Source organism: Dipteris shenzhenensis, chromosome 5 (genome assembly GCF_047967505.1).
Source record: "Dipteris shenzhenensis isolate YYH24624 ecotype China chromosome 5, Dip_SZ_1.0, whole genome shotgun sequence".
Classification (NCBI taxonomy): Eukaryota; Viridiplantae; Streptophyta; class Polypodiopsida; order Gleicheniales; family Dipteridaceae; genus Dipteris; species Dipteris shenzhenensis.
The window spans coordinates 61612691-61632690 of NC_141600.1; the positions used below are offsets into that span (position 1 = coordinate 61612691).

The 20000-nt window shown below is 41.6% G+C and overlaps 1 pseudogene; it reads right to left on the reverse strand.

Annotated features, from left to right (window-relative positions):
• Window positions 1-13722: 13722 nt before the first annotated feature.
• LOC147902284 (25S ribosomal RNA) lies at window positions 13723-14592 on the reverse strand (annotated as a pseudogene; the record flags this gene model as incomplete).
• Between the last annotated feature and the right edge of the window lie 5408 nt (window positions 14593-20000).

Consider the following 20000-nt stretch of genomic DNA (forward strand, 5'->3'; position numbering starts at 1 on the left):
TATCCCTAAACCCTAAACCCTAAACCCTAAAACCCTAAACCCTAATCCCTAAAATGCTAAATCCTAAACCCTCAAAAACCCTAAATCCTTAACCTTAAACCCTCAAAAACCCTGAACCCTAAGCCGTGAACCCTAAAACCCTAAACCCTAAACCCTGCAAACTGGTTTAGGGTTCAGGGTTCAGGCTTCAGGGTTCAAGGTTCAGGGGTTCAAGGTTTAGGGTTTAGGGTTTAGGGTTTAGGAACCCTAAAAACATTGAACCCTAAAATCTAGGCCGTGAACCCTAAATCCCAAAACACTAAACCCTAAACCCTAAGCAATGAACCCTAAATCCCAAAACCCTAAACCCTAAAAACACTCAACCCTAAACCCTACACCCTAGACTCTAGATCTTAAACCCTAAACCCTAAAGCCTAAACCCTAAACCCTAAAAACCCTCAGAAGACCTAAACCCTAAATCCTAAATCCTAAAACCCTAAACCCTAGACCCTAAAAACCCTCAGAAACCCTCAGAAACCCTAAACCCTAAAAACCCTAAACCCTAAACCCTAAACTCGAAACCCTAAACCCTAAACCCTAAACCCTAAACCCTAAAACCAAAAAACCCTCAAAAACCCAAAAAACCCTAAACCCTAAACCCTAAAACCCTAAAGCCTAAAAACCCTCAAAAACCCAAAAAACAAAAAAACCCTCAGAAACCCAAAAAACCTAAGAAACCCTAAACCGGTTTAGGGTTTAGGGTTTAGGGTTTTAGGATTTTAGGGTTTAGGGTTTAGGGTTTTGGGGTTTGGGGTTTGGGGTTTAGGGGTTAGGGGTTAGGGGTTAGGGTTTAGGAATTAGGTTTTAGGGTTTGGGGTTTAGGGTTTAGGGGTTAGGGAAGGATGGGTTCTGATACCAAGAAGGATGGGTGCTAGGTGGAAGGAACAATGGGGAGATAGGAAGACGTAGATCTGAAAAGAGAAAACTAAACAGAGTAAGAGCGAGAACTCATGATGATGCCGAGGGGTAAGGAGAAGATGAAATCGGGAGACGAAGCGTGAATGAAACAGACATAGACAGGAAAGTCGGTAGGAGGAGAGGTGCGTAACAATGGGGAAGACCAGTCGGGGGTGAAGAACAGGACATAAGAGATGGAGAACGGTGGAACAGACAAAGGCATGAAGGAAAACTGAAAATAGGAAATTGAGAACAAGGGAGTTTGTCCCATTCTCTATATGAACTTTGGAATTAAACTGGAGCCTATGGAAGAAGATCCACCCCAAGCATCCACCTCACAACAGCCCCCTCGGGAGCAATGGCGAGGCAAGCGCACATCATTTTTTGGTGGGCTTGGATCTAAATTCGTGAGAGGTGAACTCCAAACTCACTTCATTGATGGTGACCTTGATGAGCAAACTGATCTGCAGAAATGGCTTCAGCACAAATCCTTCCCTAGTTATATTTTAAATATTGATGCGGTCTCACCATAGGCAATGAAGGATATTCTCAAAATATTCTACGAACACATGATGTCATTAGTCACGATCTATAGATGGAATCCAAGAGATGCAGCAGTTGAAACCACAAAAGGTTTCACCGGTGTTATTGCTAATTGGTGGGAGTTCTTATTAGATGAATCCAAAGAGCAAATCTTTGCAAGTGCTGATGCCAATAATCAACCTAATGCCCCGGATTCCCTTATAGCCACAATCTCCAATCAGTTTCTTCCTACTTTCACGGATGATCGTACCCAGGCAGCAAATGAATTTTTTGCTCTCAAGCTATGCGATCTTTTTCAGTTTGGAGCCTACAATGCACATGTGCAACCTGGTTTATAGAGCTGGCATTTTTTCTGACACCGCAGCAAAGCGTCATTACCTGTACAGCTTACTACACCGACTTGGAGAAGCAGTCATGATGGTCATCAAAGCGTAGACAAAGATTGTCAACATTGACAATCAACCGACTGAAATCCATAAGACAGTCGTGGATTATACTTTTGCTAACCTATTCAAGATGGTCCAAGTATATATCCGTCGACAATGTATAGAATACACTCATGTATAGAATACACTCTCTGGTGCAAGCTTAAAAAGGTTGGTATTGTTTCACCGGCCATATGTGAATAATTTGTGGGTCATCAGAATTTTTTCCCTCCAGGTTCTAGTTATGGTCGTCCTCCCCGGCGATCCCATTCATCAAAATCTCACCCTTCTAAATGTTCATGTGGGTCCTCGAACTTTCCTAAAATTTGAAAGCTCCGATGGCATCTTTACTACTCTAGAAGGCCTCAACGTTTTCTTCGCCGCCGCTCTTTCCAACAAAACAAATCTACAGGGATGTTTTATCTGTGGCAAGAAAGGCCACTTTGCTCATGACTATCATGAGAAGCCCCGCAATCCACAGCAAAAACAACTGAAACGTTTCTTCACAATGGTAGCACACCCCGAACAATGGGAAGTCATTTCCCAAGGTGAGTCTGATGAGTCTCTTCTAGAATGTTCTGAATCCGATACTCTAGAATGTCTTCCTTGCCAGATACATGCTCTTCCAGCATCCAAAGATGACGACCCCAATGTATATAGCCTGATGAATCTTCCTCACCGACGACAACCTTTCCTTGTTGATATCGAGATTTCCTCAGGAAGTTCTGATGGAGAGCCTCTAGAAGAACCTCCTCTCCCAGAGGTTTTTGCTCCAGCTTTTGGTCGTAGCAATTCCCATGGTCACAGTCGAGGTCGCAGCTGACATCCTAGGTTTTCCCAATGAAATCTTCCATCTTTTGATTTACATACATTCGAAGATCTTTTTGATTCATCCTTTGCTCCTTCTCCAAGTGGAAGATTACCTTCAACAGATTTCTATTCCGAACCTTCGGTCTTTCGGCCTCTCCATAGTGTACATGACTCCTTCCCTAACTTTCTTCCTCCCCCTTATTCGAAATCCCCAGTTACCACTCTCTGCCCCTGCTCCTCTGATCCAATCTCCTCAATGACCCCCTGTTTTGACCAATTTGAGAGCCTTGGCATCAGTATTGATGGGCTTCGTATCCACCTAAAGACGATCACTGACAATTGTGCCAAGCTTCAAAACTCCATCGAATCATTGGATCATAAGGTTGGTGAACATTTGATTCAGTGCAAGCTCTATACTGAACCAGTTCCAAATGTGTTATCTCTTCAAGATTTCTTTTCGTGGCTAGCACCAATAGTCCAAAATCCTATGAAAAATTGGTTGGTAAAAGTTCAGCTCAAACCCTCGGGGGTACCTCCTTATAATTTGATTGCTTTAGTCGACACAGGGTTTGGATTCAACATCTGCAAATATCGGGCTCTTCCTGCTTCTTCTTGGCAACAACTTGAGACCCAGGATCAGATGCGTAGTTCAACAATGGGTGGCGGGCTTATTGCATGCAAGAGGTATGCATCAAAAATTCCTATCACTCTGGCTGGGCATTCCACCACTATTAGTTTCTATGAGTTGGAATCCCAAGGGGTAGATCTGGTCATTGGTAATGCTTTTCTCAACCAACATCTCCCATTTGGGTTTTCTACTAAAGAGATGGTCCTTACCATAAATAACGTCTTGATACATATCCTCGGGGGGGTCACTCATCATATGTAACCCTATCACGTGAGTTCAACAGAAGGATATTTCTTATTCCTAAAATTTACAGAAATAAATATACATAAGGGACTATTTAAAATAGTTTTGGAAAAAATTTGCAGATTTGTATAGAAAAGGGGTACATTTTATTAATGAAAAAATTTACAGATAAGGGATTTTAAATATAGGCCTTGAACGCACGTGATATAGAGGGTTTATACATAGTGACCCCCCCGAGTACATATCCTTGCAAGGGAATCTCTCAAGCGTGTCCTCAAGCCATTTGAAGAGGACCTAGAGGTTGTCCGATAGTGTTCTTCCCCAGTTGACCTCCAATATGTCAAAGCTCCACCCGAATATGATTCTACTCCAGATGCCTCTCCAAATCTTACCGAGTCATTTAGCCCTCAAGACGCTCAACAACCCCTTCAAGGAGCTGAGCTCGATGACTATATCAACAGCCTCCTCCAGGTAGAAAATAGTAAGGAGCTCCGCTGAACTGTTCATACTCTTCATATGATGATAGCATTGCAGGATATGCAACAGAAGTTCATTCGTGATTGCAGCAGTGACTCACCTTCAACTTTCAAGAAAGTGTTCCAGCATCAAGTCGACCTCCCTCTTCGGGAAAACTCCAAACCATTCAAAGAAAGTCCATATGGGTTTACCCAAGCTGACCGACAATTGTGCAACCAAGAAATCCAAGAACTCTTGGATATGGGTCTCATTGAACCGTCCTGCTCTGAGTGGGCAGCAGTGGCATTCTATGTAAATAAACACTCCAGGCAGAAGAGGGGTAAGAAGCGCCTTGTCATAAATTACAAGCCACTAAACAAATGTCTTGTGTCCGTTTCTTATCCGATTCCTAACAAAGAATATCTTATGCAAAAAATTTCCGGTGCTACAATCTTCTCGAAGTTCGACCTCAAGGCAGGGATCTGGCAAGTCGGTCTTAATTCTAATGATCGTCATAAAACAGGATTTGTCGTTCCTTAGGGATTCTATCACTGGAATGCACTCCCTTTTGGTCCCAAAACCACTCCTGTAGAATTTCAAAAGTTCTTGGATTCCATATTCAGTCAGCATCATTCTTTTTGTTTAGTTTATATTGATGACATACTAGTGTACAACAAGGATGTCCATTCACATCTCCGCCATCTCCAAATTGTGTATGATCTCATCAAATCCAAAGGGTTGGCCCTTTTTGCCAAAAAAATCACCCTTGGCCAAGAAATGATTGAGTTCTTAGGAGTCCACATCCACAAGGGTAATATTCAAATGCAGCAACATGTCTTGAAGGCCCTTCTTGCATTTCCAGATGAAATCAGGGATTGAACTCAACTCCAAAGGTTCCTGGGATGTCTCAATTACATATCCTCTTTTTATAAACAGTTGGCCCGAGATCGTCGGCATCTTCTCCAACTCTATCTGAGAAAAGATGGCCTGACATGGGGACCACCCCAAATAGAAGCAGTGCAACACATTAAAGAAAAGGTTCAACAATTACCATCTCTCACCATTCCATCAGCCACAAGATAGCTGGTAATTGAAACAGATGCATCTGACCATTTCTGGGGAGCAGTCTTACTTGAAAAGACACCCACTGAAGAAGTTGTATGTGCCTACCGGTCAGGAACTTTTCAAGGCGCTGAGCTCAATTACCATTCAATTGAGAAAGAAATTCTAGCAGTCAAAAGGGCAATTCAAAAGCTAGAACTCTTTATCTTAAATAAAGAATTCCTCATCTGCACCGACAACCAGAACTTCAAGACGTTCTATACCTGTCGAATTGATAAACTGATTGGCAGGGGATGCTTAGCTCACTGGTAGGAATTCTTTACCATGTATGATTTCAAAGTAGAATGGAAAAAAGGCTTCTCAAATATGCTCCCAGACATGATCTCCCGTGAAGGAGCACCTTATTGGGACATTCACAATGGCGGATTACTACTTCCACTTGATACTGGACAACCAGAAGTCCTATGTCTCAGTCATGGTGATTAGACACTGTCCTCAATTGGATAAGACCTTCATCATGATGCTTGTACAAAATTAAATAAAATTCATAAAGTGACTAGACACTGCTCATATTTGAGTAAGACCTTCACCTTTATGTCTTTTCCATATCTTTTCATTGTACAAACAAATGGATGACAACTCAGAGTGGATTACAGCTCAACCTCCACTCATGATAGCTCAGAGTGGATTACAGCTCATCCCTCCACTTTGCCTTTTCCTACAATAAGAGCATCCTTGGCTCATTTGTAGGTAGAGTCTACCTCCGAGAGCTCTTGTATCCTCAGTTTTTTTGCAATATATCCAGCTTTTAAGCCTCCTTGCTTTCCAAAGGAATTAACGGAGGAAGCTCGGGGAGAAACTAGCGGAGATGGAAATGGAGATTTTGGGAGCGGTGGTGGAGAAGGAGGCGATGAAGTGGGCAATGGCGGAGGTATTTCCATATGAGGGGGTAGAGGTTGGAATTGGTGGAGATCATCTCTATCCTCCTGTAGCATATCTCATTCATCAATGCAAAATGCTCGAGAGATTGGGTGATGGGTGTCAGCCCACCAGTCTGTCGTTTCAAGAGGAGAATCAACTACTGCATAAGGAGAGTCAACCATTTCGATAGAATCAGAAAACTGGGGCCAAAACATAAGACTGGGAGCTTTGGAAGGATAGCAGGGCTCTATGAGGGGACTAGCCGAAGAGGGGGGTAATGATGGAGGAAATGACTTATATACAGATCGGGTTGAAGAGGATGCATGGCTCTTTCGAAGTTGCTACAGTTCATCTAGCACTATGTGGATACTATGATCTAGTTTGCCCACAGCAAGTTGTAAATCATACAGGGCTGAATGGCAAGCATCCAAACATACCTGAGTAGCAAGGTTGTGCGAATTGCACCAATTCAACTACTGCTGCTTGACAGGCCCTCGACAGGCATGCTATGGTCATCTTTGTCTGTTAGGGCATAAGGGGTGACGTCCCCCTTTAATGAAGAGTGAATCCCCCAGGTCGACAGGCATGCTATGGTCATCTTTGTCTGTTAGGGCATAAGGGGCATGAACAGACTTCAGTAAACCATCTTCAGTTGTTACCTGAAATCCTTTAGACTATGGCCACTTGACAGGTCGGAGCATCATCATTGGATATATGCGATCAACCGATGCAGTGATATTATCAAAATTGGAATGCGACTGTACAGGCGGCTTTATGGTAGTAGAGCGGCAACACTATAGACTGGCATCAGTAGGAAATCGGGATACAGTTGTAGAAGTTACCCAATCTCTGATAGATTCAACTTTGTCAGGGGAGAGATTAGGAGCAGCATCGGAGGCACTAGTTCGGCTCTCATCAGGGATTCCGACAATAGAAACATGAGAGGTTGATGGGAAAGATAAACGCATAACACGCTTACCCTTTTCACTTGGGGTGCGACAGCGAACCACCGATTTTGTTGGAGCATCCTCGACCTAAAACATAGGCATTTTGGAAAAGGAGGAGGCTTCGTCCGAGACTTGCTGATAATCCATTTCCCACTCTTCTGGCATAGGCAGAGCATCGAAATGGAACCTGGTCACTTCTGCATTAGTTTTTCCATAGATAATACATTCATCATTAGCAATGACATGGCGAGGGATGGGATTAATGGTAGACACTAAGTAATTCACAGAACAGACATGGATAGCACAGTGCTCTGATTTTGGCTTCATGGCTAGACCTTTAATCTGGACGTACAAACGCAGAGCAGTGGACAAGTGGGGGTCCGTGAGAGACATCTTGAAATTAGGATAGACTACTGTATAAACAGGCTCTCGATTAAGGCTACCATGGATGAGTCCTATGCGGGCATCTTTAATATTATAGTGGCGAGTATTTACCAAACTAACCATGCAAGTACGATTTACACCCATGCAAAAAAGCGGTTCTATATCTAGGATAAAGCATCCATAATGCATATATTTATATCTAGAAGACTGAAAAGAATCAATCTCGTGGGGAGTAAGAAGGATGGGTTCTGATACCAAGAAGGATGGGTGCTAGGTGGAAGGAACAATGGGGAGATAGGAAGACGTAGATCTGAAAAGAGAAAACTAAATGGAGTAAGAGCGAGAACCCATGATGATGTCGAGGGGTAAGGAGAAGACGAAATCGGGAGACGGACGTAGACAGGAAAGTCGGTAGGAGGAGAGGTGCGTAACAATGGGGAAGACCAATCGGGGGTGAAGAACAGGATGTAAGAGATGGAGAATGGTGGAACAGACAAAGGCATGACGGAAAACTGAAAATAGGAAACTGAGAACAAGGGAGTTTGAACCAAGGACGCTTGAAAGATGGATGAATCCAAAGAGCAAATCTTTGCAAGTGCTGATGCCAATAATCAACCTAATGCCCCAGATTCCCTTATAGCCGCAATCTCCAATCAGTTTCTTCCTACTTTCACGGATGATCATGCCCAGGCAACAAATGAATTTTTTGCTCTCAAGCTATGCGATCTTTTTCAGTTGGAAGCCTACAATGCACATGTGCAACAGCTGGTTTATATAGCAGGCATTTTTTCTGACACCGTAGCAAAGCATCATTACCTGTACAACTTACCGTACCAACTTGGAGAAGCAGTCATGATGGTCATCGAAGCGCAGACAAAGATTGTCAACATTGACAATCAACCGACTGAAATCCATAAGACAGTCACAGATTATACTTTTGCTAACCTATTCCAGATGGTCCAAGTATATATCCGTCGACAATGTACAGAATACACTCTCTGGTGCAAGCTTAAAAAGGTTGGTATTGTTTCACCGGCCATATGTGAACAGTTTGTGGGTCATTAGAATTTTTGCCCTCCAGGTTCTAGTTATGGTCGTCCTCCCCGGCGATCCCATTCATCGAAATCTCGCCCTTCTAAATGTTTATGTGGGTCCTCGAACTTTCCTAAAATTCGAAAGCTCTGATGGCATCATCGCTACTCTAGAAGGCCTCAACTTTTTCTTCGCCGCCGCACTTTCCAACAAAACAAATCTATAGGATGTTTTATCTGTGGCAAGAAAGGCCACTTTGCTCGTGACTGTCATGAGAAGCCTTGCAATCCACAGCAAAAACAACTGAAAGGTTTCTTCGCAATGGTAGCACACCCCGAACAATGGGAAGTCATTTCCCAAGGTGAATCTGATGAGTCTCTTCTAGAATGTTTTGAATCCGATACTCCAGAATGTCTTCATTGCCAGATACATGCTCGTCCAGCATCCAAAGATGACGACCCCAATGTATATAGCCTGATGAATCTTCCTCACCGATGACAACCTTTCCGTGTTGATATTGAGATTTCCACAGCCCCAGAAGAACCTCCTCTCCTAGAGGTTTTTGCTCCAGCTTTCGGTCGCAGCAATTCCCGTGGTCACAGTCGAGGTTGCGGCCGACATCCTAGGTTTTCCCAATGAAATCTTCCATCTTTTGATTTACATACGTCCGAAGATCTTTCTGATTCATCCTTTGCTCCTTCTCCAAGTAGAAGATTACCTTCAGTAGATTTCTATTCCGAACCTTCGGTCTTTCGGCCTCTCCACAGTGTACATGACTCCTCCCCTAACTTTCTTCCTCCCCCTTTTTGGAAATTCCCAGTCACCACTCTCTCTGCCCGTGCTCCTCTGATCCAATCTCCTCAACGACCCCCCTATTTTGACCAATTTGAGAGCCTTGGCATCAGTATTGATGGGCTTCATATATCCACCTAAAGACGATCACTGACAATTGTGCCAAGCTTCAAAACTCCATCGAATCATTGGATCATAAGGTTGGTGAACATTTGACTCACTGCAAGCTCTATACTGCACCAGTTCCAAATGTGTTATCTCTTCAAGATTTCTTTTCGTGGCCAGCACCAGCAGTCCAAAATCCTATGAAAAATTGGTTGGTAAAAGTTCAGCTCAAACCCCCAGGGGTACCTTCTTATAATTTGATTGCTTTATTCGACACAGGGTCTGGATTCTGGATTCAACATCTACAAATATCGAGCTCTTCCTGCTTCTTCTTGGCAACAACTTGAGACCTAGGATCAGATGCGTGGTTCGACAATGGGTGGCAGGCTTATTGCATGCAAGAGGTATGCATCAGAAATTCCTATCACTCTGGCTGGGCATTCCACCACTATTAGTTTCTATCAGTTGGAATCCCAAGGGGTAGATCTGGTCATTGGTGATGCTTTTCTCAACCAACATCTCCCATTCGGGTTTTCTACTAAAGAGATGGTCCTTACCATAAATAACGTCTTGGTACATATCCCTGCAAGGGAATCTCTCAAGCGTATCCTCAAGCCATTTCAAGAGGACCTAGAGAGTGTTCGACAGTGTTCTTCTCCAGTTGACCTCCAATATGTCAAACCTCCACCCGAATATGATTCTACTCCAGATGCCTCTCCAAATCTTGCCGAGTCATTTAGCCCTCAAGATGCTCAACAACCCCTTCAAGGAGCTGAGCTCAACGACTACATCAATAGCCTCCTCCAGGTAGAAAACAGTAAGCAGCTCCGCTAAACTATTCATACTCTTCATATGATGACAGCATTGCAGGATATGCAACAAAAGTTAATTCGTGATTGCAGCAGTGACTCACCTTCGGCTTTCAAGAAAGTGTTCCAGCATCTCGGGGGGGTCACTCATCATATGTAACCCTATCACGTGAGTTCAATAGAAGGATTTTTTTTATTTCTAAATTTTACAGAAATAAATATACATAAGGGACTATTTAAAACAGTTTTGGAAAAAATTTACAGATTTGTAGAGAAAAGGGGTACATTTTATTAATGAAATTTTTTACAGATAAGGGACTTTAAATATAGGCCTTGAACACACGTGATATAGAGGGTTTATACATAGTGACCCCCCTGAGTCCAGCATCAAGTCGACCTCCCTCTTCGGGAAAACTCCAAACCATTCAAAGAAAGTCCATATGGGTTTTCCCAAGCCGACCGACAATTGTGCAACCAAGAAATCCAAGAACTCTTGGATATGGGTCTCAGTGAACCGTCCTGCTCTGGGCATTGAACTGTCCTGCTCTTAGTGGGCAGCAGCGGCATTCTATGTAAATAAACACTCTTAACAGAAGAGGGGTAAGAAGCACCTTGTCATAAATTACAAGCCACGAAACAAATGTCTTGTGTCCGTTTCTTATCCGATTCCTAACAAAGAATATCTTATGCAAAAAATTTCTGGTGCTACAATCTTCTCGAAGTTCAACCTCAAGGCAGGGTTCTGGCAAGTGGGTCTTAATCCTAATGATCGTCATAAAACAGGATTTGTCGTTCCTCAGGGATTCCATCAATGGAATGTACTCCCTTTCCATCTCAAAACCGCTCTTGTAGAATTTCAGAAGTTCATGGATTCCATATTCAGTCAGCATCTTCTTTTGTTTAGTTTATATTGATGACATACTAGTGTACAGCAAGGATGTCCATCCACATCTCCGCCATCTCCAAATTGTGTATGATCTCATCAAATCCAAAGGGTTGGCCCTTTCTGCCAAAAAAATCACCCTTGGCCAAGAAACGATTGAGTTCTTAGGAGTCCACATCCACAAGGGTAATATTCAAATGTAGCAACATGTCTTGAAGGCCCTTCTTGCATTTCCAGATGAAATCAGGGATCAAACTCAACTCCAAAGGTTCCTAGGATTTCTCAATTACATATCCCGTTTTTATAAACAGTTGGCCCGAGATCGTCGGCATCTTCTCCAACTCTGTCTCAGAAAAGATGGCCCGACATGGGGACCACCCCAAAGAGAAGCAGTGCAACACATCAAAGAAAAGGTTTAACAATTACCATCTCTCACCATTCCATCAGCCACAAGACAGCTGGTAATTGAAACAGATGCATCTGACCATTTCTGGGGAGCAGTCTTACTTGAAAAGACACCCACTGAAGAAGTTGTATGTGCCTATCGATCAGGAACTTTTCAAGGCGTTGAGCTCAATTACCATTCAATTGAGAAAGAAATTCTAGCAGTCAAAAGGGCAATTCAAAAGCTAGAACTCTTTATCTTAAATAAAGAATTCCTCATCCGCACTGACAACCAGAACTTCAAGACGTTCTATACCCATCGAATTGATAAACAGATTGGCAAGGGACGCTTAGCTCGCTGGCAGGAATTCTTTACCATGTATGATTTCAAAGTAGAATGGAAAAAAGGCTCCTCAAATGTGCTCCCAGACATGCTCTCCCGTGAAGGAGCACCTTATTGGGACATTCACAATGGCGGATTACTACTTCCACTTGATACTGAACAACCAGAAGTCCTATGTCTCAGTCATGGTGATTAGACACTGTCCTCAATTGGATAAGACCATCATCATGACGCTTGTACAAAATTAAATAAAATTCATAAAGTGACTAGACACTGCTCATATTTGAGTAAGACCTTCACCTTTATGTCTTTTCCATATCTTTTCATTGTACAAACAAATGGATGACAGCTCAGAGTGGATTACAGCTCAACCTCCACTCATGACAACTCAGAGTGGATTACAGCTCATCCCTCCACTTTGTCTTTTCCTATATAAGAGCATCCTTGGCTCATTTGTAGGCAAAGTCTGCCTTTGAGAGCTCTTGTATCCTCAGTTTTTTTGCAACATATCTAGCTTTCAAGCCTCCTTGCTTGAAACTCCCTTACTCTCAGTTTCCTATTTTCAGTTTTCCTTCATGCCTTTGTTTGTTCCACCGTTCTCCATCTCTTACGTCCTGTTCTTCGCCCCCGACTGGTCTTCCCCGTTTTTACGCACCTCTCCTCCTACCGACTTTCCTGTCTACATCTGTTTCATTCACGCTTCGTCTCTCGATTTCATCTTCTCCTTACCCCTCGGCATCATCATGGGTTCTCGCTCTTACTTTGTTTAGTTTTCTCTTTTCAGATCTACGTCTTCCTATCTCCCCATTGTTCCTTCCACCTAGCACCCATCCTTCCCTAACCCCTAAAACCCAAACCCTAAACCCTAAACCCTAAACCCTAACCCCTAACCCCTAAACCCCGAACCCCAAACCCCAAAACCCAAAACCCTAAACCCTAAAATCCTAAAACCCTAAACCCTAAACCGGTTTAGGGTTTCTAAGGTTTTTTAGGTTTCTGAGGGTTTTTTGGTTTTTTGGGTTTCTGAGGGTTTTTAGGCTTTAGGGTTTTAGGGTTTTAGGGTTTAGGGTTTAGGGTTTTTTGGGTTTCAGATGGTTTTTTGGTTTTAGGGTTTAGGGTTTAGGGTTTAGGATTTAGGGTTCAGGGTTCCGGGTTAAGGGTTTAGGGTTTAGGATTTTTTAGGATTTTTGAGGGTTTTTAGGGTTTTAGGATTTAGGGTTTAGGATTTTTGAGGGTTTAGGATTTAAAGTTTAGGGTTTTCGAGGGTTTTTAGGGTTTAGGGTTTAGGGTTTTAGGATTTAGGATTTAGGGTTTAGGTTTTCTGAGGGTTTTTAGGGTTTAGGGTTTAGGGTTTAGGCTTTAGGGTTTTAGGGTTTAGGGTTTAGGGTTTAAGATCTAGGGTTTAGGGTGTAGGGTTTAGGGTTGAGTGTTTTTAGGGTTTCGGGTTTTGGGATTTAGGGTTCATTGCTTAGGGTTTAGGGTTTAGTGTTTTGGGATTTAGGATTCACGACCTAGGGTTTAGGGTTCAGTGTTTTTAGGGTTCCTAACTCCTAAACCCTAAACTCTGAACCCTCAACCCCTGAACCTTGAACCTTGAAGCCTGAACCCTGAACCCTAAACCAGTTTGCAGGGTCTAGGGTTTAGGGTTTTAGGGTTCACAGCTTAGGGTTTAGGGTTTTTGAGGGTTTAAGGTTAAGGATTTAGGGTTTTTGAGGATTTAGGATTTAGGGTTTTAGGGATTAGGGTTTAGGGTTTTAGGGTTTAGGGTTTCGGGTTTAGGGATACTCCTACATTCATTACAGATGTTTCATCTTAGCAATAGAGCCTCTCTTTCGTTCAAGAGTTAATGCTATCACTTATTCTTTAGGGTTTAGGATTCACGGCTTAGGGTTTAGGGTTTGTGATAGTTTAGGGTTTAGGGTTTTAGGATTTTAGGATTTAGGGTTTTGTGTTTTAGGGTTTTAGGGTTTAGGGATTTAAGGTTTAGGGTTTAGTGTTTACGTTTTAGGGTTTAGGGTTAAGTGTTTTGAGGGGTTTAGTGTTTCGGGGTTTAGGGTTCATGGCTTAGGGTTTAGGGTTCATTGTTTTTAGGGTTTAGTGTTTCGGGGTTTAGGGTTCATGACTTAGGTTTTTAGGGTGTAGAGTTGCCTAAACCCTAAACTAGTTTGCAGGTAGGTAGACATGGTAGCTTCGCGCCACTAGCTTTTCAACCAAGTGCAATGACCAATTATGTGAATCAACGGTTCCTCTCGTACTAAGTTGGATTACTATTGCAGCACCGCTCATCAGTAGGGTAAAACTAACCTGTCATACGACGGTCTAAACCCAGCTCATGTTCCCTATTTGTGGGTGAACAATCCAACACTTGGCGAATTCTGCTTCGTAATGATAGGAAGAGCCGACATCGAAGGATCAAAAGCAACGTCGCTATGAATGCTTGGCTCCCACAAGCCAGTTATCCTTATGGTAACTTTTCTGACACCTCTAGCTTCAAATTCCGAAACACTAAAGGATTGATAGACCATGCTTTCATAGTTTGTATTCGTACTGAAAATCAAAATCAAATGAGCTTTTACCCTTTTGTTCCACACGAGATTTCTATTCTCATTGAGCTCATCCTAGGACACTTGCATTATCTTTTAATAGATGTGTCACCCCAGCCAAACTCCCCACCTGACAATGTCTTCCGCCTGGATCGGCGCGTAGATGCGCCTTGACCAGAAGCAGGGGCCGAGCCCCACCTCCACCTCACGGAGTAAGTAAAATAACGTTAAAAGTAGTGGTATTTCACTTGCACCAGAAGCTTCACTTATTCTACACCTCTCAAGTCATTTCACAAAGTCGGACTAGAGTCAAGCTCAACAAGGTCTTCTTTCCCCGCTGATTCTTCCAAGCCCGTTCCCTTGGCTATGGTTTCACTAGATAGTAGATAGGGATAGTGGGAATCTCGTTAATCCATTCATGCACGTCACTAATTAGATGATGAGGCATTTAGCTACCTTAAGAGAGACATAGTTACTCCCGCCGTTTACCTGTGCTTGGTTGAATTTCTTCACTTTGACATTCAGAGAACTAGGCAGAAATCACATTACGTCAACATCCGCAAGGACCATCGCAATGCCTTGTTTTGATTAAACAGTCGGATTCCCCAATTTAACTCGTTAGCATAAGAAGTACTTGATTAAAAGAAGCGAAAAAGAAAGCTAGGGATATTCACCTCTTCGAATCAAGCAGCCATGTGCATAACATATCCTCCTCGAATGATTTTCCCTTCATTAGTCCATACAAAAGGAATCTAAGACAGAATTTGAGTTCAGTAAATGAAGTCACGTAGTAAGTAGTGATTGTCTTAGAGGGAAAGTGAGAAGGAGAGTGAGGGAGCAATAGCGAGGGATGCACAGTGAGCCGCCCCTCCTTCAAGAGTGATAGAAAGTGAGGGAAGACGTAAATTGAAGGATGAATACAAGTTAATGAGAAGGACTATGATGTAAGAAATAAGAGAGTGTTTGTGGAAGGACTAGGATGGAAGAATACAAGTGCACTAAGGCACGATGTGTTCGCTATGATAAGGATAAGGGTTGGAATAAAGTGAGTGAAGCATTGGGAATGCTCTACTTTAAGTGAGTGGAGACTGTCCAACTGACACTTTAACCAATAGTGTGTAATGAAAGGTTTGGAATAAAATCTTGCAGAGCATTGGGAATGCTGTACTTTAAGTGAGTGGAGCATTGGGAATTGATACTTTGGAGTGAAATATATTACAAATAATTATTATGTTCTTCTCATCACACATTTATTTCCAAATAATCACATCATCACATATTCATATCAAAATTCTCATCACACAAGGTTATATTTCCAAATAATCACATCATCACACATTCATATCATGAAATTGTGTGCATGAAATAAATATATAAATATCATGACTAAATGCCACTTAAGTAATAAGTCACAAATTGGTGTATAATCAACAAAAACAACATCATGATTCATACATTGCAACAAATAAATGTCAACCATAATATTCATGGAATAAACAACATCATGAGAATATGCTCCTCATGCATATGTACAAAAACAACATCATACATGCATCACAACTCTTCTGATGCTTCTAGTGGAGAATGTGGCAACTCTTCTGATGCTTACAATGGAGGATGTGGTGCTCTAGATGTACAGTCAGTCTCTACTTCTTCTGTAGTATGTAGTGCTTTCGGAGTAGACTTAGTATCCTCTTCCTTAAATGCAAGTCGAGGTTGTGGCAACTTTTCTAATGCTTCCAGTGGAGGCTGTGGTGATGTAGGTGTACACTGAGTCTCTACTTCTTTTTTAGTGTGTAGTGCTTTCACAGTAGACTCATTCTCCTCTTCCTTAAATGCAAGCTTTGATATTGCTTCAGTTGCACGTTGTATTCTAATGGTAGCAATTAGGTCCCGAATGATTTCAGCCCTAAACAATTGTATATCCTCCTCTGAATATTTGAGCTCCAAAGAGTCTTTTGATGAGACCTGTGGCTTAAGTGAGAAAATTTCTTTGAAAATCAACATGCAGTTATAGGCAACTCTCCACCCACAACTATGCCCATCTTCCTACTCTACTACTAAATGCCTTTGGAAGTCTAGCGACTCTTTGTACTGTCTTGTTTCTCTGATAGCAGATACCAACTTCTCAACCGACCTGCTCATCATGACATATTAAAAAAACTTAGTGTGTCTATTACATAAGGTACATAATATAGAAGTAACAATAGATTAATAGAATACTTACGTTTGCACTGAGCCATGAAAGCCTGTCATTGACCAAGTACCAAAAACAAATTGTAGCCCACCCTCCATCCACAATTGTAGATGTGGCTATCCTCTTGATGTGATATCTGACATGTTATATACTCTATTTGTTGTGCCAAGTCACATTGCCGCATTATTGTGTCGATAGACCTACCAACTTTCAAGCCGATCTACACATCAAAACATATAACAAGAGTGAATATGTGCATTGCATATCAATCTACATTTCAAGAAGTGACAACAAATGTAGTCTATACTTAGTCTAACACAGTGCCATGGATGGATGTCATTGAGTTGGCAAAGAAGCACTTCTTAGCAAAGATGTCGACGACCACCAAACTCCAATGTGAGCTGCATTATCAATAAAGAATAATTACTATGTTTGAGACAATTTTAGCAACGCAATAGAAAAAACAAGTAGGGTTTGTTGCTTACTTCTCATAATATGTTGTAAAGATAACTCGTGTCTCATTCGTAGGAACATGCTTCAACCACTTGCAAACATCCTCTATGGTTTCTATTTTGTTGCTAAGCACTTCAAAAATAAGAGGATCAAGCATATATGAAACTCTTTGTATATTTTGAGGAAAATCTACTATAACATTACTATATTTAAAAAAAAGTATTAGCTTCTTGGGTTTAATCAAAATACACAAGTATAAAGCCAAGGAAAAGGCTGCATCAAACTTGAGGATGGTTGTAATGACTTTGACATTAACCTCTTTCTTAGGATTCAAGAGGATTAAAATCTCTTCTTCACCAAATTCAAAAGTATGAGGTTGTTGTCAAATTAACAACATAGCAGTGAATGAACTTCCAATCGGCTGCAATAGAGTCATATTTTCATGACTCATCTTATTAAGAGAGTAGTCTACATCGCATTCTTCTTCACTTGCTATGTCTTCTACATCCTCCTTCTGCTATAAAAATATAAAAAAGTTATGAGATTTACACATCCCAAATAAAGGTTTAAACAAGCATAGAAATATAAAGATAAGATTTCATACATGCTGCAATGTAGTCATATTTTTAGGTTGTTCCCCAACATTAATAATGGTTTTTTCATTAGACTGCATAGAAGTACACATATTAGAGTGAGTCTCTCCTCCTCTTGGAGGAACAATTTAAAAAGTTATGAGATTTACACATCCCAAATAAAAATAAAGGTTTAAATAATCATAGAAGTGTAAAGATAGCATGCTTTCATTTTACTTAGTCTCTTCTCCTCTTGGAGGAAAATATTAAAAAGTTATGAGATTTACACATCCCAATTAAAGGCTTGAACAAGCATAGAAGTATAATTAAGATAAGGTTTTATACATGTTGCAATGTAGTCATATTTTCACGTTGTTTCCCAATGGTAGCAATTAGATGCTGAATACTCTCAGCCCGAAACACTAGTAGATCGGCTTCTGTATATGATCCCATTTTGACTGGTAACTCCAAATCAAAAATCTCTCTAAGAAACAACATGCAGTTGCACGCAACTCTCCACCCACAGCTGTGCCCATCGTTTTGCTCCAGTCTAGTAGACGTCGTTTGAATTCTACTTGGTCTTGTTGCTCCTTGGTTGTTTTGACAGCAGATACTAGCCGATATGCAGCACTGTCCATCGTGACTTATGAAATATATTAATATGTCATGATCATAAGATACAAAATAAGAAAGTAACAAAAATATCAAGAGAATAATTACCTTGGGGAGTTGGCATGATAGCCTTCCATTGAATTCACAAACCACAAATGGTTGACTTCATGGTCCCAAGCGATTAATTTCCAACATTACTGAAAGGGTTATCTAGCACATCTTCACTGACAAAACGAAAGACCTCAAAAGCTCTAGAAGAAGCTCCCTCGTGCTCGCATTCCATTATATTCACCATGATAACGAGGTTTAGGTTTTAGAAAAATAAGAAAAGGTGTGTAGAAATGAAGTGTGAGTGATTGGCCAGCTATGGCAGCAAAAAATGGAATTGCGGGGCGTTGGTTACGTGCTTAAAATTGTGTCTAAAAACTGTGTTAAGAATTTGCTTGTGAAGTGTGCAAACTTGCATTTGGAATGGGTCGATTTCTCAACTTTAGGATTTCTTAGGCAATTATGGTTCAGATTTCCAACAGCAAAGTCATTCCTTGTACTTCCAAAGACTCCGTTGACATCCTAGACATCCATTTTTACAAAGGACTAGACTTTTGTCACTCAGGATAACTCTCAACTGCCTGCCATCATAAGGCACTTAATAGGTATTAGTACCTTTCGTACTCCTCTTGGCATCCGTAGCTACACACCTTTTCTTATTTTTCTAAACCCTAAACCCTAACCCTAAACCCTAAACTAGACTGGCTTTGCCAACAATGTCCTGAGCTACAGCATCTACCTTGACCAATCATTTGTTGGAGGAATCCATGAACTCTTCTCTCTTTTTTGGTCAAATCATGTCTTAAGACACCTAGGTCTAGTTAGGCCGTGCGGGTCCCACCTTGTAAGACACCCCTGGAGCATTCGCCTTTATGGCATATGAGACCTCTCAGGCTCAGGTCGTCATTTTGGGACTTTTTGCACTCTTTTTGGACCATTTTTGAGCATTTCTGGGCTATGTTTCGGCTAACATAACCGGTCCCCGCAAATTAAATTTTTGATTTTGTGGGCTATTGACACGTGGCGATGCCCCAAAAGTAATCCCATAAGCAAATAGGACAAAAAGTGGCCTCCCCTTTATAGGCCCCAAGAGTAATCCCATAAGCAAAGAGGTCCACTGATGAGCTTGAGAATATCAAGCAAAACTAGTGTCTTTGTGTGAGGTACTTGTGCAACTTTGTCGCTCATGTATTGCTCTTGTGTGTCAGTACTTGTTCAACTTGTTTGCTCATGTACTGTTTCATGCTTGCTTGAATGTTTAGTACTTGAACATCAATTTGTTCATGTACAGTGTGTGCTCTTGGCCATCTTTTTGTCCATGAGCTTTTGGTTGCTTAGTTTTGTGTTTAATACTTGAGTATTCTACCTTACTCATGTATTCTTAGCACTTTTAGCACCTTTGCACACTTCACAAGCACATCCTTCACACAAATTTTTCGACACTGTTTTAAGCACGTAACCGGCCCTCAGCAATTTCATTTTTTTCTTTTTTTTTTTTGTCGCAGCTACCGTTTTTCTGTCGCAATAGGCCAATCACTCACACATCACTGATACACACCTTTTCTTATTTTTCTGAACCCTAAACCCTAACACCTAAACCCTAACCCTAAATCCTAAACCCTAACCCTAAACACCCTAAAAAACCTAAACCCTAAACCCTATTCTTCGCCACCGATCGTTCTTCCCTGCTGTTATGCACCTCTCCTCCTACCGCTTTTCCAAAGTCTTACATTTGTTTCCTTCACGCTTCATCTTTCGACTTTGTTTTCTCCTTACCCCTTGACATTGTTCTCGGTTCCCGTTCGCACTCCATTTAGTTTCTTTCTTGTGTTCCACTGATCAAATTTTCCCTGTCTCCATTTGGTATTAGAG